This window comes from Prosopis cineraria, unplaced genomic scaffold (assembly GCF_029017545.1).
Source record: "Prosopis cineraria cultivar Desert tree isolate PC_DT_omini unplaced genomic scaffold, ASM2901754v1 PC8, whole genome shotgun sequence".
NCBI classification, from domain to species: domain Eukaryota; kingdom Viridiplantae; phylum Streptophyta; class Magnoliopsida; order Fabales; family Fabaceae; genus Prosopis; species Prosopis cineraria.
This window is the reverse complement of record NW_026555339.1, coordinates 28,980,097-28,994,177: the sequence shown is the minus strand read 5'-3', so window position 1 is coordinate 28,994,177 and position 14,081 is coordinate 28,980,097. Positions and strand designations below refer to the sequence as shown.

The window sequence follows — 14,081 nt, the reverse complement described above, 5'->3', positions numbered from 1 at the left end:
TACTCAAAATTTTAGATCGAAAAACTATTCAATTTGTAGAAAAGTAAAATTTTTTAGAACAACATTCCAGTAATTTGCAATTGAGACAATTGAGACACCAAATTTTGCAACTTCCTTAGGAAGCATTTGTAGTTGGTACTCGATATTTTGGATCTAATAACTATTAAATTCTTACAAGAGTTATTCTTTTAAGACTATGTTCCAATAATTTTCCACTGAGACACCAAGTTTTGCAACTTCCTTAGGAACAATTTGCAACTGGTATTTGAAATTTTGAATTGAAGAACTATTAGATTCCTACAAGAGTTATTCTTTTAGGACAACGTTCTAGTATTTTGCAACTGAGACACCAAATTTTGCAACTTCATTGGGAATAATTTGCAACTTGTACATGAAATTTTGATCGAAGAACTATTTAATTCTTGAACTTGCAAACTTACCAAATTGTTTTTGGACATGGCTCTAGTAATTTACAACTGACATACCAAATTTTGTAACTGCCTTACGAATAATTTCCTACCTCTGATCGAAATTTTAAAACAACACCTTTTTAGTGATCACAGAAGATATGAATTGTACATGTAAGAAACATGTATTAATTCATCTAATGCATCTGCACATATTAGCTATCCACATACACAAAAGCATGAACTTGGATTTACAAACGAGGGGTTGGTATGTACCAAAAAAATCCCCTAATAATACCAATATATATCTACATAAACCTATATCTGTCAACCAAATCCAAGTTGATCTAATCTCATATTATAGAAACATCAACTTGGATTTACAAAAAAGGGGTTGCTATATACAAAAAAAAAAACCCTAAAACTACTCATATTTGTATGTCACCCAAATCCAAGTTCATGTGGTAACCCATTTATAATAACATCAATTTGGATTTGGATTTCTACACCTCTTTCGCGTATGACCTGCTTTATGGCATCAAGAATAATGATAAAGCTTCGTTTGTTGATGTTAAGACTCGATCCTCACACGACGAGGTCTGCCAGCTGGTCGAGATATTCTAGGAGGCAACAAAAAGGTTTGGTTCATGAGCTCAAACACTGTCAACGCATTTGGCTTTGGCATGTTATAGGTCTCAACAAGATGCATAATGCCACTATATATTTTCTCGTTCCACTTTGTTGCATTTAGCTCAGGCATTGGTGTTAGGATACTTTGTATTGCACATGGTAGAACTTCAAGATCTTATATAGCATGTGAATTCCCAGCTGAACATCCTGCCATGCATTTCCATTCAAATCATGTTTATTACTACTATTCATATTCATATTAGCATAATATTAATCATGCAACTATTAAAAAAACTTACCTAATAATTGAATCTCTTATTTCTTTGTACTTTGATGTATCTTCTCAATAATGTACACATGAGCAAAATTATCATTCAATTTCATTAATTGATTTATCCCTTCATTATCTTTAAGGTTTAAAAGAGCATTACAATCAAACTTTATTGTGTACTTCAACTCTATTCCATTTAAATCACAATTCAAGTATGATGAAATTAACCTAACAAGTCCTTCAAGAGACATTCCTTCTCTAATCATTCTCCCATTATAACTCCCCCCATCATAATGCATTTTCCCATGCATATCTTTTACAATATCTCCACCAAAATGAAAATAACAAAAAATTTTCTTTAAATAACTTTTTTCCATCATACCCAATAATATCAACCTATAGTAAATAAAATAAAATGTAATAATATATCACTTAGAAACAAGTTACTTTTGACATAAGTGATTTTTGCATTAGTGAGACAGTGACAACAATCCATCTTAAAATATGAATACTTGATGAGAAATTCTTACACTTTCAGTTGCAAAATATTAAATCTTCATGCCATATTTTTAGAGACGTGAAATAAAAAAAATCTTTCATGTTCAGTTGTAAAAAAGCGTTCCATCTTCTTCCTTACGAGAGCTGTTTTGCAAGAAATCGGACCTTAATGGAGTCAATTTTTTTGTTCAGATGCAGGGATTTGCAAAAAAAAAAAAACCTGTCTAAATGCACCAGCCAAACAAACTCAGCAGAGAATAAAGCTTCCTTGAGTCAATAATTATAGGGGCATTTTCATCATTTCTATTAGAACTCTGATTTGTGAAAAATAGCATGAGACTTTATTGGCCTTTTAGAATTATTTGGGACTTAACTGGTATAAAATTGGTCCTTTAGAACTTGATTGTCATTTTCCCAACTATTTATTATAGTAATTTTATCGAAAAAGTAAATGAAACGTAGCATATTTGACTCTGATATTAAATATCCCAATGTTGACAATTAAAAATGCTAATTGGTACTTAAGTTTCATTAAAAATGTAACCTATCATGTCAAATAGATCTAAGTTAGGGTGCATTTTTGCTATATTTTAATTATTTTAAAGGTAAAATTGCAATGATTCAAATAGTTTAGGATATTGTAGCTAAATAGAATACTAAATGGCCGACACAAAATGCCAAACTTGCAACTCCACTTTAATTAATTTGTTCATTTCATCATTAACATACATGGACACCCATGTGATATTAAAATAGATTCAAACTTGTATCGTATTACGAAACACATCTCAAATAATGGAATCATTTATTTATTATAGTTGTTCAATACTATGCATCTTTTCTTTTGAATCACGGAATGGAATATTCCTCTTTATTTTCTTACAAATGAACCCATGAAATTGTGAATGATTCTAATTCTTTTAATTATGCAACTCCTAGGTAATTTTAATTAGGATTGGTTTATACATATTTTTCAAGAATATAACGTTATAAAATTTCTATAATTCTTTTGTTGGGTTTCAAGGATACTTTTCTCCCATCGAAGTTATCTGCATATAACAACATAGAAATAGGTATAATAGAACATTTCTCTATAAACCATCACCTTGAATTGTTAAGAGTAAACATTTGAATGTATTTTTAAACGGATTTTAATTATCCTTTTGATTTTTTCACCACAATAATTTACACCCTTTTTTATTTTGATATCATCATGCTCCGTTTACTCTCTTACATCCTTTATTTTCTTTTAAAATTTTAATTAAAAAATTTAATGACATTTGATAAAAGGTCTACTTTTTTCTTCCATATATTTATGCATAAGTTTTGAGAGAAGAAAAAAGAACAAGAAGAAATATTCGTCCACCCTTTCAACTCCTAATGTTTAACAAACGTAAAATGTTTACATTCAACATTGACAATTTTAGTTTTTAGGCTGTTACAATCATATGTGAACAACCTCAAGAGAATTTCTATGGCTACATCTTTTCTAGTTTTTTTTCCCCAACATTTGGTTTGACTTGATTTTTTTCATATTTCATCATAAAAAAAGAAACACTGCTTAGAAAAGAAAGGATCTTTCAAAAACTTTTATGATGATTGTTTTACCATTTAAATTAATATAATTATTTTAGAAAAATCCTTGAATAGCTCCCCATTATTCTTCGATGCAGTTTTCATATGATTTGAACAGAATTTCTAGAATATTACCAAACACAGAGTAGCTACAGGTTTCTATAACATTTATGTCAAACAAATCATTTTTTTTGACACTTTATAAAACTTGAAATCTCATATAAAGGTTTTATCTGGTATTCCGATAATTAATTACATAACCTTAATTACTTCCACATCATGTGGAGTGAAACGACAAATTATGTTGAATGAAGCCATTTTGGTCAAGAACACAATGATTTACGAGTATATATAAGCTTGAAAAGGGAAATTCTGATGAAAAAGAATAAATAACCCATACTTGGAAAAGTAGTAGCGTAAGTAGTTTACTATTTGATTGTTGCTTGGCAAAGGAATAGTAACAAAAAAGCAAAAGATACATATGCTGTCATACATTTTTGCATTTACATATTCTATTTTTGTCCAGTACATGCGAATAATTTCATATATTTTTCATGTTGGTCGATCACTTTGGAAATTCAAATGAAGCCACTGAATTTGGAGGAAGCATGACGGTCATACTAGGGTGAGGATTCTTAAGAAGACCTAGTTGCGGCACAACCTACACTTGAGGCACAAAAACTTGTGTCAGAGAATGACTTTAGAATGAGCATTTCACATAAAGTAGGTAACCCTTGTGTATTATATGGGGTCTAAGACATGATTTGAAGGCATGTTCTATAAATAGTACCAGTGGTTAGAGTTAATATTTTACAGCTAGGGCCATGGCATTTGCATATCTAAATTTAAGAAAACAACCACGATGTTCAAGAACTATGGATAGCGTTATTTTGTTTCTTTATTTTCCAATGTTTGAAAGGTTTATGATTGACGTATAAATGAATGGTGAAGCAACATTTAAAATAACATAAGTTATACCTTCTTGGGATTATAAAAGGAGTTCTCATCCTTGACATTGGTAGATGTGAGCAATGTGAAAGTTGATCCAGAAAGATTCACATTTGAGTCCAAGCCGTCAATTGTAATACTGAGAGTTGCCATCTTGTCATCAAAGTTCACAACCTAAAGAAATGTTTCGTATTTCAAATGAGAATGACTTTCTTAGCATTCGATTAACTCAAGCATGATGGATCATCAGTGCATTACCTTGATTCTTAAATAACTCTTTTTGTTCTCATGATTTTCCCAAACAATTGTTGATGCGACAATTGAAGTTGGGGCCTCAAGTGTTGAGTTAATATATGTAGCTCCATTTGATTGTGAGAAGAGTAGTTGTTGTAACCAATAGCTTGGAATTCCATAACTCCAATATGAGTCAAATGCAATAGTTCTGGTATCCACCTATGCATCCACACAAAATTACACAATCTCAATCTTGTAATATACAAATACATGAATACATAAGGAAACTCAAAAAGAAAAATAGTTGAGCATATTACTTCTTGTCATTTATATTTAGAAAAGTGGTGCATAGCATGCCATTCCCATAATGTCACTGCATTGCGACAAGAAAGGATGTTCATCAGCACATGACGATCATGTAAGTTGTAAACTGACTAAATAATATCATTAAAAAAATTTGACATTCAAGAGAAATATGAAATTGTTCTTTTCTAATCCCATAAGGACAGCTTCACCTAAGGCAAACAAGAGTGTTCCAAATCTAGCATCTTCTTGCCAAACAACATACTCACTTACAAATGCTCTAGGACCAGCACAATTCAAAGAATTGAATTTGTTATACATTGAGAAGATATCCCTAGTGCTTGTATAAACATGGAAATCAAACAAATCTGCTAGATGATCTAATGGAGTAGTAGTGGCATCACAATTTGAGATTATTTGAATATCAGAGCGGTAATGCTTTATGGCGTTATGGAACATAAGGTAGTTTCCTAGGTAGTTATACATCCCACAGTCCTCATTTCCAATAGCAACGTATCGCAGATCGAAGGGCTCAGGGTGTCTTAAAGAAGCCCTTATCTTGCCCTACTTTGATATGAGAGGACCTCTTGTAAACTCAATCCCATCTAAGCTTTTTGTAAACATTAATGCACAACAAGATCAATCCAACAAGAAAAGGAATAAGGATTACTTTAAGAACATCATATGAAGTTGTGAAGGCTAAATTATACCTGTACAAAAGGCCATATGTCAATCATATTGATTTCTTCATGATAGCTAATGCAAATATTGAATACCCATATTGGTAAGGCACCAAGGTCTTCTGCGAGCTACTCAAATGTAAAAAGAAAAATGTATCAATAGATTGATATGTCAATGCATAAACAAGGTTAACTCAATAAAGAGAAGAATAATAAAAAAGCATGTACTTGAAAGAACTCCAAAAGCCAAATCCATCATCAGTCCAATAGCCCCATAAATCATTAAAGTGACCTGGCCTCTTCTTCCATGGTCCGACGATATCCTTCTACTTATATGCATTTCTTAAATGATCCCCTTCAACATAAGTTCCGCCTAATATAATTGAATGGTGGACCAGTAAATTTTTAGGAGATCACATTGAACAATCATTTTAAAGAAGCCTCTTAATTTACACCATACTACATAGGCCTACCCGAAAATTGAAGCAATTTTAGTTTTAAGTCCGCAACCATTTGATAAAGGTCATTTTGAAATCCATGTCCTTGATAGAAAAAATGGAAAATAATCCTAGTCATGCTAGGCAAGATAATGCTCCAAAAAGAAACAAAATCTCTTCAAGTGTACTTTAGGTTTAAACAACAAAAGAAGAAAGAAAGGTAGCCCTACTTCTATTGAATATATGCCCTGTAAAGGTGAGGCATACCTTCACCTCTAGAAGACCATTATTAGAATAAAAGTCACCCTTTTATGAGGTCAAAGTTATCATTTCAAATATTACATTAATTGTAAGTGTCCATGGGCATAGTTGAGACTTGGTCTAACCAAATCTCTCCTTTTTGAGTTGTTGTAATTTAAAGGCTTGAGCTAATGCCTGAACTTGTGGCTTCAAGAACCGTCTCAATCGTCTCCACTTCATGGCGTGTTTTACAACAGCCCTACATGCACATATAATCCATTATACTTTGCATGTAAGCTACTTAATGTATATAAAATAGAATAAGAAACATGCCAACTAATTTAGGGGAAAGTATCTCTGGTCGATCAGTAACCTAATGTTAGATGATGCTAATTCTTGACCATTTGCTCCTATGAATGAAACTTTTAGATCAATTGACCTTGATGAATGGACAAAGAAGACAACTTTGTATTTCTTCCCTTGCTCAATTTTTTGTAAAGGAAAAGGATAAATCACTTTAATTAGGAGTTAAACATATTGCAATCATACAACAACATATAACCAAAAGTTAAGAGTTGATAGCCATACCATGCCCTAAAAACCAGGATTAGAGAGGCCAACTCCTTAAGGGCATTTATTAGGAGAATGACAAAGCACTTGCAATTTCATGGCAACTTTATTGCAAGGAAAGTGAGAAGCAAGTTCAGTAGTCACATGTATATTTGATTCATCTTCAATAATTGTCCATGAAAAAATACTTAAAAGAACCATGGCACCCCTAACTTTAAAGCCTTAACATATTAATATAAATTCCTGTTTAATTATCTAAATATGAATTTAAAGAAAAATAATCTTAGAGGGGAATCCATGCTTTATAATGACCTCTATTTTTTGCAAGTTCTGCTATAGCCCTCCAAACCCAGCATGATTAATCTCCTATACAACAAATGGCTAACCATCAGCATGATAAACAAACACACACAAAAATATTCAAACTCTAGTATTACACTACATATTCACCTCAAAAAATGGACTAAAAAATGTTCAAGAATAGGCCTTCTAGATCAAACATCTACATGCAGCAATGCATTGAGGGCATTACATTGAAATTAATGGCTTGATTCACTTTGATCTGTTATTTGATCTTTAGAAGACTCTCATCTTCTAGTTATGCCATTCTTAATTCTCTCTAGAAATCATTGTTGATTTCTGTAGAATAAGTACTATCTAATTCCTTCAATGGCGCATCCTGCTATGACTCAACAAAAGGTTAAATCAATCTATATTGCTTAATCATAAGACGTGCCACATGCAAAGTCTTCAGGCTCAATGCGTCAGCAATCACATTAGCTTTACCCAGATGATATTTCAATTCAAACTTATAGTCCTTAATAAGTTTCATCCATCTTCTTTACCTCATATTCAACTCCTTCTGATCCACTAGGTATTTCAAACTCTTATAGTCGCTAAACATGGTGAATATTGCACCATACAAGTAATGGCGCCAAATCTTTAGAGTAAACACTATTGCTCCAAGCTCTAAGTCATGTGCATGATAGTTCTCTTCATGTGGTCTCAATTATCGAGAAGCATACACTACAACTTGACCGTATTGTATCAATACACATCCATGACCTCTCAAAGACGTATCTATGTACACCTCATAAGGTAACCTTGGATTAGGGATAATTAGCATTGGTGCTATAGTTAACTTCTCTTTTAGCTTCTAAAATGCTACTTCACACAAGTCATCCCATATATAAGGTTGATCTTTTTGTGTTAATTTAGTTAAAGAAGAAGCTATCTGGAAAAATTTCTAGATAAATCGTTGATAATACCTAGCTAATCTTAGAAAACTACATATCTCTGTGACTAAACTAGGAGATTCCTACTTTAACACTACATCAACCTTATGTAGATCCAGTGCAATTCCATTTGTAAACACCACATGTCCTAAAAATCAGACTTCCGTTAACCAAAACTCATACATACTGAGCTTGGCATACAATTTCTTATCTCTTAAAAATTAGAGCACTATCCTTAAATGCTTCGCATGCTGCTCCTCATTCTCAGAATAGATCAGTGTGTCATCAATAAAGATCGCTTTAAAATAATCTAAGTATGGTCTGAAGATTCGGTTCATATAGTCCATGAACACTGCAAGTGCATTGGTTAAACTAAATGTCATAACCAAAAACTCATAATGGCCATATTGAGTTCTAAAAGCTATCTTAGGTACATCCGTTACACTAATCCTCAACTGATGATACCCTAACCTTAAGTCAATCTTGTAAAAGATTGAGGCACTAGCCAGTTGATCTAAAAGATTATCTATCCTTAGCAAAGGATACTTGTTCTTCACAATTATCTTGTTCAACTGCCAATAGTCTATGCAAAGACAAGACTATCATCCTTTTTCCTTAGAAACAACACTGGCAATCCCTAGGGTGATACACTTAGTCTAATAAACCCTTTTGTCTAGCAATTCTTCAACTTGCTTCTTTAACTTAGCCAATTATAATAGTGACATTTTATATAGGGCTTTTGATATTGGTTCGGTTCTAGGAACCAACTTAGTATAACACTCTACTTCCCTTCCTGAATGTAATCTAGTCACTTTATCAAAAAATACCTCTGGAAACTCACTTACTACCCCAATTTTGTCAATTCCACCATCATACACCGTGCTGGTTGCAAAGAACACTAGATATGCATCATAACTTTGCCAAATCAACTTCTTTGCACTTACCATCGACAAGAACCTAGGCTGTTCTAAAAAATCTATTACTGCACACAATACCAATAGTGAAACCACCTTTCTGGCACAATCAAGTGTAGCATTATTTGCTACTAGCCAATCTATACCAGTAATCACATCCATTCCTCTCATAGGAATACAAATCAGATTAATCTTAAAACTCTATCCTCAAATCAAATCTCCATACCTTGACACGCTTTACTTGTAATTCTAAACGATCCAAAAGGCATCGTCACTCTAATGAATAGAGGAAACTCTTACAACAACAAATTTAGTCTATCCACACACTCCTCAAACACAAAAGAATAAGTGGCACCTGAATCAAATAATGCCTCTACTTGGTTATCACAAACAGAAATCATACCTCTGATTAGGTTCGAAGACATTATGGCCTTTTCCTGTATAACTATAAACACTTGGCTAAGAATTGTAGAATGCTACTCAGTCTCCTCAACTCTGCCTTCTAGAAATTGTCTCATTATATATCTCGACTTGCCACAGTTGAAGTAAGCCTAACATCTTCTCGGATGAGATCGGTCACAAATGCTGCACTGGGGTGTCCTTCCAGTACTTAGAGTTGGAGCTGGAATATTTGACACTTGCCTCAAAGACTGTAGAGGCCTAATTCTCACACCTCTACTAATCTACATTGACCCTCTCTACACAGGTCAATACTGAGATCCTCTACTGAAACTTCTCCTTCCAGAAAAATTGAAACTATCGATACTAAACTCAGGCTTCTTTGAAATTCCACCTGTCAGATCTAAAGGGGATGAATATATCCCTATACTATCTCATCTCCTCTCCGCATCTGCCTCTTTATCACGCCTAGCTACTACTCTCAACTTACGGCACATCTCCTCATAAAGTAGTGCTATTTGTTGGTGATACTTAAGTCTCATCTTTTCTAGGAACCTCTCAGCTTTCCACTTTGAATAACTACTATGCTGGAGGTATATGGAGTAAGCTGATAGATCATTAAACCTTTTGATAAACTCTTCCTCATCTAGGTTTCCCTGCTTGAAAGTATGGAACTCCTCTTCCTTCTTGATTCTAAATGAGACTTGGAAGTACTGATCAAAGGAGATCTTTTTGAATCTATCCTAACTCAACCAAACACCACTAGACAACTCATTGACTCCCACTACCTCTTGGTAGCACTAACCAGCTGTACCATGGCTAGGATAACCTTCTACTCAAGGTATAAATCACTATTTCAAAGATGGTTTCGAGTCACTCGATCCAGAGTTCTGCTTCCTGCTCTCTCATACTACCATTAAAAGTCAGTGGGTTGAATCGAACAAACATCTTCCAAGTATAATCAATAGATGGATCAATGCTAGGAATCTCTTGCTTGTAACCCAAACTTTGAGATAGTCTACGTCTACTATGTACTTCCTCATGCACTTGAACATTTTGAGCCTTTACTCTCTTTTAGCTCTCTTCCTCTTAGGATCATGTCACGATCCAAGACATTCTACCTTATATCTACTATCATATCTCTGAGCTCTTTAAGTAGCTCATCATGTCTATCCCTTCACAGCTGAACCGGTTGAGCTTCTGGCTCCCATTCCTTCTCAACAATCTGTTTAGACACAGTACTAGCTTGAGTGCCTCTCCTCATACTGTATTATCTTCTCCCCTCCTAAGGATGAAAATAAGAAAGATAAAGGACATCAGGGAAAGAGTTGTGTAATGAATAATTATAAGTTACCATATATCTAAATGAATGCATCAATCAATAATCAGTCTCGAAACTTGAGAAACTAATACTAAAATGTGTAACCCCCTCCCATACCCTCCAGATACGGAAGAAGATTAACTAAATCACCACATTAAACAGACAAACCACCACATTAATCAAATATATTATTTGAAAAGCTTTGTCTAAAGACTCGTGCAAAATTATCAAAACCATACCATATTAGAGCATCACACAGTGGAAGACAAAAAGTTGCATTCATAACGTTCATTGCATGCCTTAAATCATAAAATCAAGTTAGGAATTTAGGCCATGTGCTATGGCATGCAATATGTGCACTGCGGCATGTGGTATAGAGCCACACACCCAAACTTTTTATGACATGCGCCGCGGTGCGCCTATCGAAAATTTTTGCTATCATTTTGAATGACAACAAAATGATGACCTTTTGGCATGTTTTCACATACAACGTCCGATTAGAGTGATTCAAGCGCCCACATGAAGCTTATCTCATAAGCTAGCTAATTAGATAGGTTTGGACACGATCTAATGGTTCGATCAAAATTTGAACACCTAGGTGTAAAAAGTCACTTTTTCTAAAAGTTTTGTGCACTTAAGCTCTCAAATTGATCTTTTTCTCTCATTAGACCACACAAGACCTTGAATCAAGTCCAAAAGGACCTAATACACCTGATTGACCATATTATATTATAAACATATGCATATATCCAAATTTGACTCCTCAATAACCAATTTCCACATTTAATAAATTTTCACAATTTGCTAATACTTAGCATAACTTAGCCTACTTGTCCTCTTTCTCAACATATTCATATATATTCACATTCATGACACAATCACAACTCAATCTTAGTTCCAAATTACTCATTTCATCATAATTTCTCACATATAGGTTGAAGATTCACCAAAAACACAACATTCATAACTCATACACATTCCTTAATTCATTTCATCATATATATATAAATGGGCTAAGATTTTACAAAATCAATACTCAAAACATGCATGCAATCTTATGGCAACTGATGTTTACAAATATACACTAGATTAGTTCATTACACAAACTCTAAGTATACGACTTCAATAATTCTAAGCCAGCCTATACTTTCTTTCCTTGGCCTACTCACTACTCTGTCCTATAAAAATATAACCACAAGGGTGAGATAAAAATCTCAGTAACAGAATAACTCACTCCTATTGACTATCACATGCAACTATATGAAAGTAAAGCATAATGTACCCTTAATTAGACCAATGTACACTCTCATTGGCCTTGAGCTCACATTTAGTGGTAGAACTACTCAGCCAAAAGTATTCTATCTCACTTTCAGATTATGGTTTCTCCCAATACACACGATAAGGTGTCGTTGACTCTAACACCGTGTCACATAGACACTAAGGAGTCCCAAATCTCCAACACCATACCTTAATAGGCACTAAGGAGATTTTCTCCAACACTGCACCCTAAAAAGGCTATAAGAAGGTATAATTCTCTAACATCACACCCCGTCGGGCACTAAGGAGAATATGCCATATGGTCTTATTACCACCTCTCTACTCGAGTGAACACCTACCCCTATGATCATACTTTCTGAACCACATAGGTTCCAAATCACCATTTTACATGTTTTTCTCATACGTAACATATATATATATATATATATTAACATATCATTTAAAATCATCCATTTCAATGCTTTTATTTAATCAAAAGCTATTTCATACAACATTCACATAATGCTGTAAAACATGCTTAGTTGAAAACCATGTCATACACTACATAGAAAACTTACACACAGTTACAATAAGCAGTCAAATAAAGAAAGTTATTCAATTACCTCAACCCTTTTGTTACTCGAAAAGCTACCCATGGATTTCAACCACTACTGTAACTTATCACAAGCTTCCTTTCTCAACTAACACATTCAATATGCCAATTTGAACACATTTGGCACAATTTAGTCATTAATCCATTTTAACCAAAAATACATATTTACTACTTAGGGCTACATTTAGCCGTATATCCTTTTCTATTTATCCATTTTAGGTCCATTACTACTTAATTAGTACTCTACATCACCTTAACTAGTCTCATTTTACACAAATAAGATTTTCACCCTAAAATCTCTCTCTCTCTCTCTTAAGGTCAAATTGAGCCTATGGGTTCAAAGCTTTATCGTTTAGCTTTTAATTAGTCATAAAGCTATAATTAACTCCTAAGAACTTTTTTATCACTATTGGGTAAGAATCAAACCCCTCAAACTTTACTGATTCAATTTCTTTGTAACTCATTTTTAGATAAATTTGTGTATAATAGAAGGTAAGGGTTATATGTAGTTTATCCACTAAGTAATAGATTAGAAGCACCTTCCATCGCTCTGAAATATCTTGCCCTAGCAGACTTGCCTTTCTTTTCTTCTTCTTTCACGTGTTTTCAAATTTTTCCTTTTGAAACTCACCTAAAATCCATTACTTAAGGGGTCATTTTTTAGTCCATGTGTCATGGCGCATGTAGCACAAGCCGTGGCATGTGACACAGTGAGAAAAATTCTCACTTGCTTTGACCCAAAATGCTATCCTTCTATTTATATTTGTTCACTTAACATCCCAATGAGTCAAATCATTAACTAACCATCCAAATCTCTAATCTCATACTAATTACTACTTTACCCTTAATTAATAGCTAATCATGAGATTAAGAAATTCAAAATGTTACACTTTATATTTATTGTATTTTTGCAATTATTGTTTCACTAAAATAATCTTTCTATCATTTAAAATTCGGCTCATTGATAAGGAATTTAGTCGCTTATCCTCAAAATTAAACTAAAGCTAACCTTAATGCAATATAGGGTCAACCCTAGGTTATCTCCTAAGGAATGGTTTAAAGTCTAATTAAAAGCTATCTAGTACAATAAATCACCTAAAGTTGTAGGAATTTAGTTACCTAATTATCTATACTAATTACCTAATGTGCAATTGAATAAAATGCTTAATAAAGTGAGTGAAATGAACTTCCCTTTTCACAAGAGTGGAATCTCAGAGATTAGTTAATTTTAGACTCATTATCTTCTCATGATTAAGCTATGTTTAGCTCCCCTTTCTTCTTGACTAAAGCTATCATGACTTAAGAAAAATATCCTAAGCCAATTAACTAAATTAGCTAACTTTCCTAGGTCTTTGATTAAAGTCCCTAGTTCAATTAATCAATTGGTGTAAAAATTAGCCAAGCGAATCACTCAAAACTCTTCCTCAAATGCCACAACCAAGAAAAGAAATCAAGTAACCACAAGATTATGTTAAGATACTCAACAACTCAGGCATTAACATCACAAGATTATGCTATATTAATACATGTAATTCACTAATTGAAAAAC

The 14,081-nt window shown here is 33.4% G+C and overlaps 1 pseudogene; it reads right to left on the bottom strand.

Moving 5' to 3' along the window:
• Positions 1–3,946: 3,946 nt before the first annotated feature.
• Positions 3,947–6,392, bottom strand: LOC129317521 (alpha-L-arabinofuranosidase 1-like; annotated as a pseudogene).
• Positions 6,393–14,081: the final 7,689 nt, after the last annotated feature.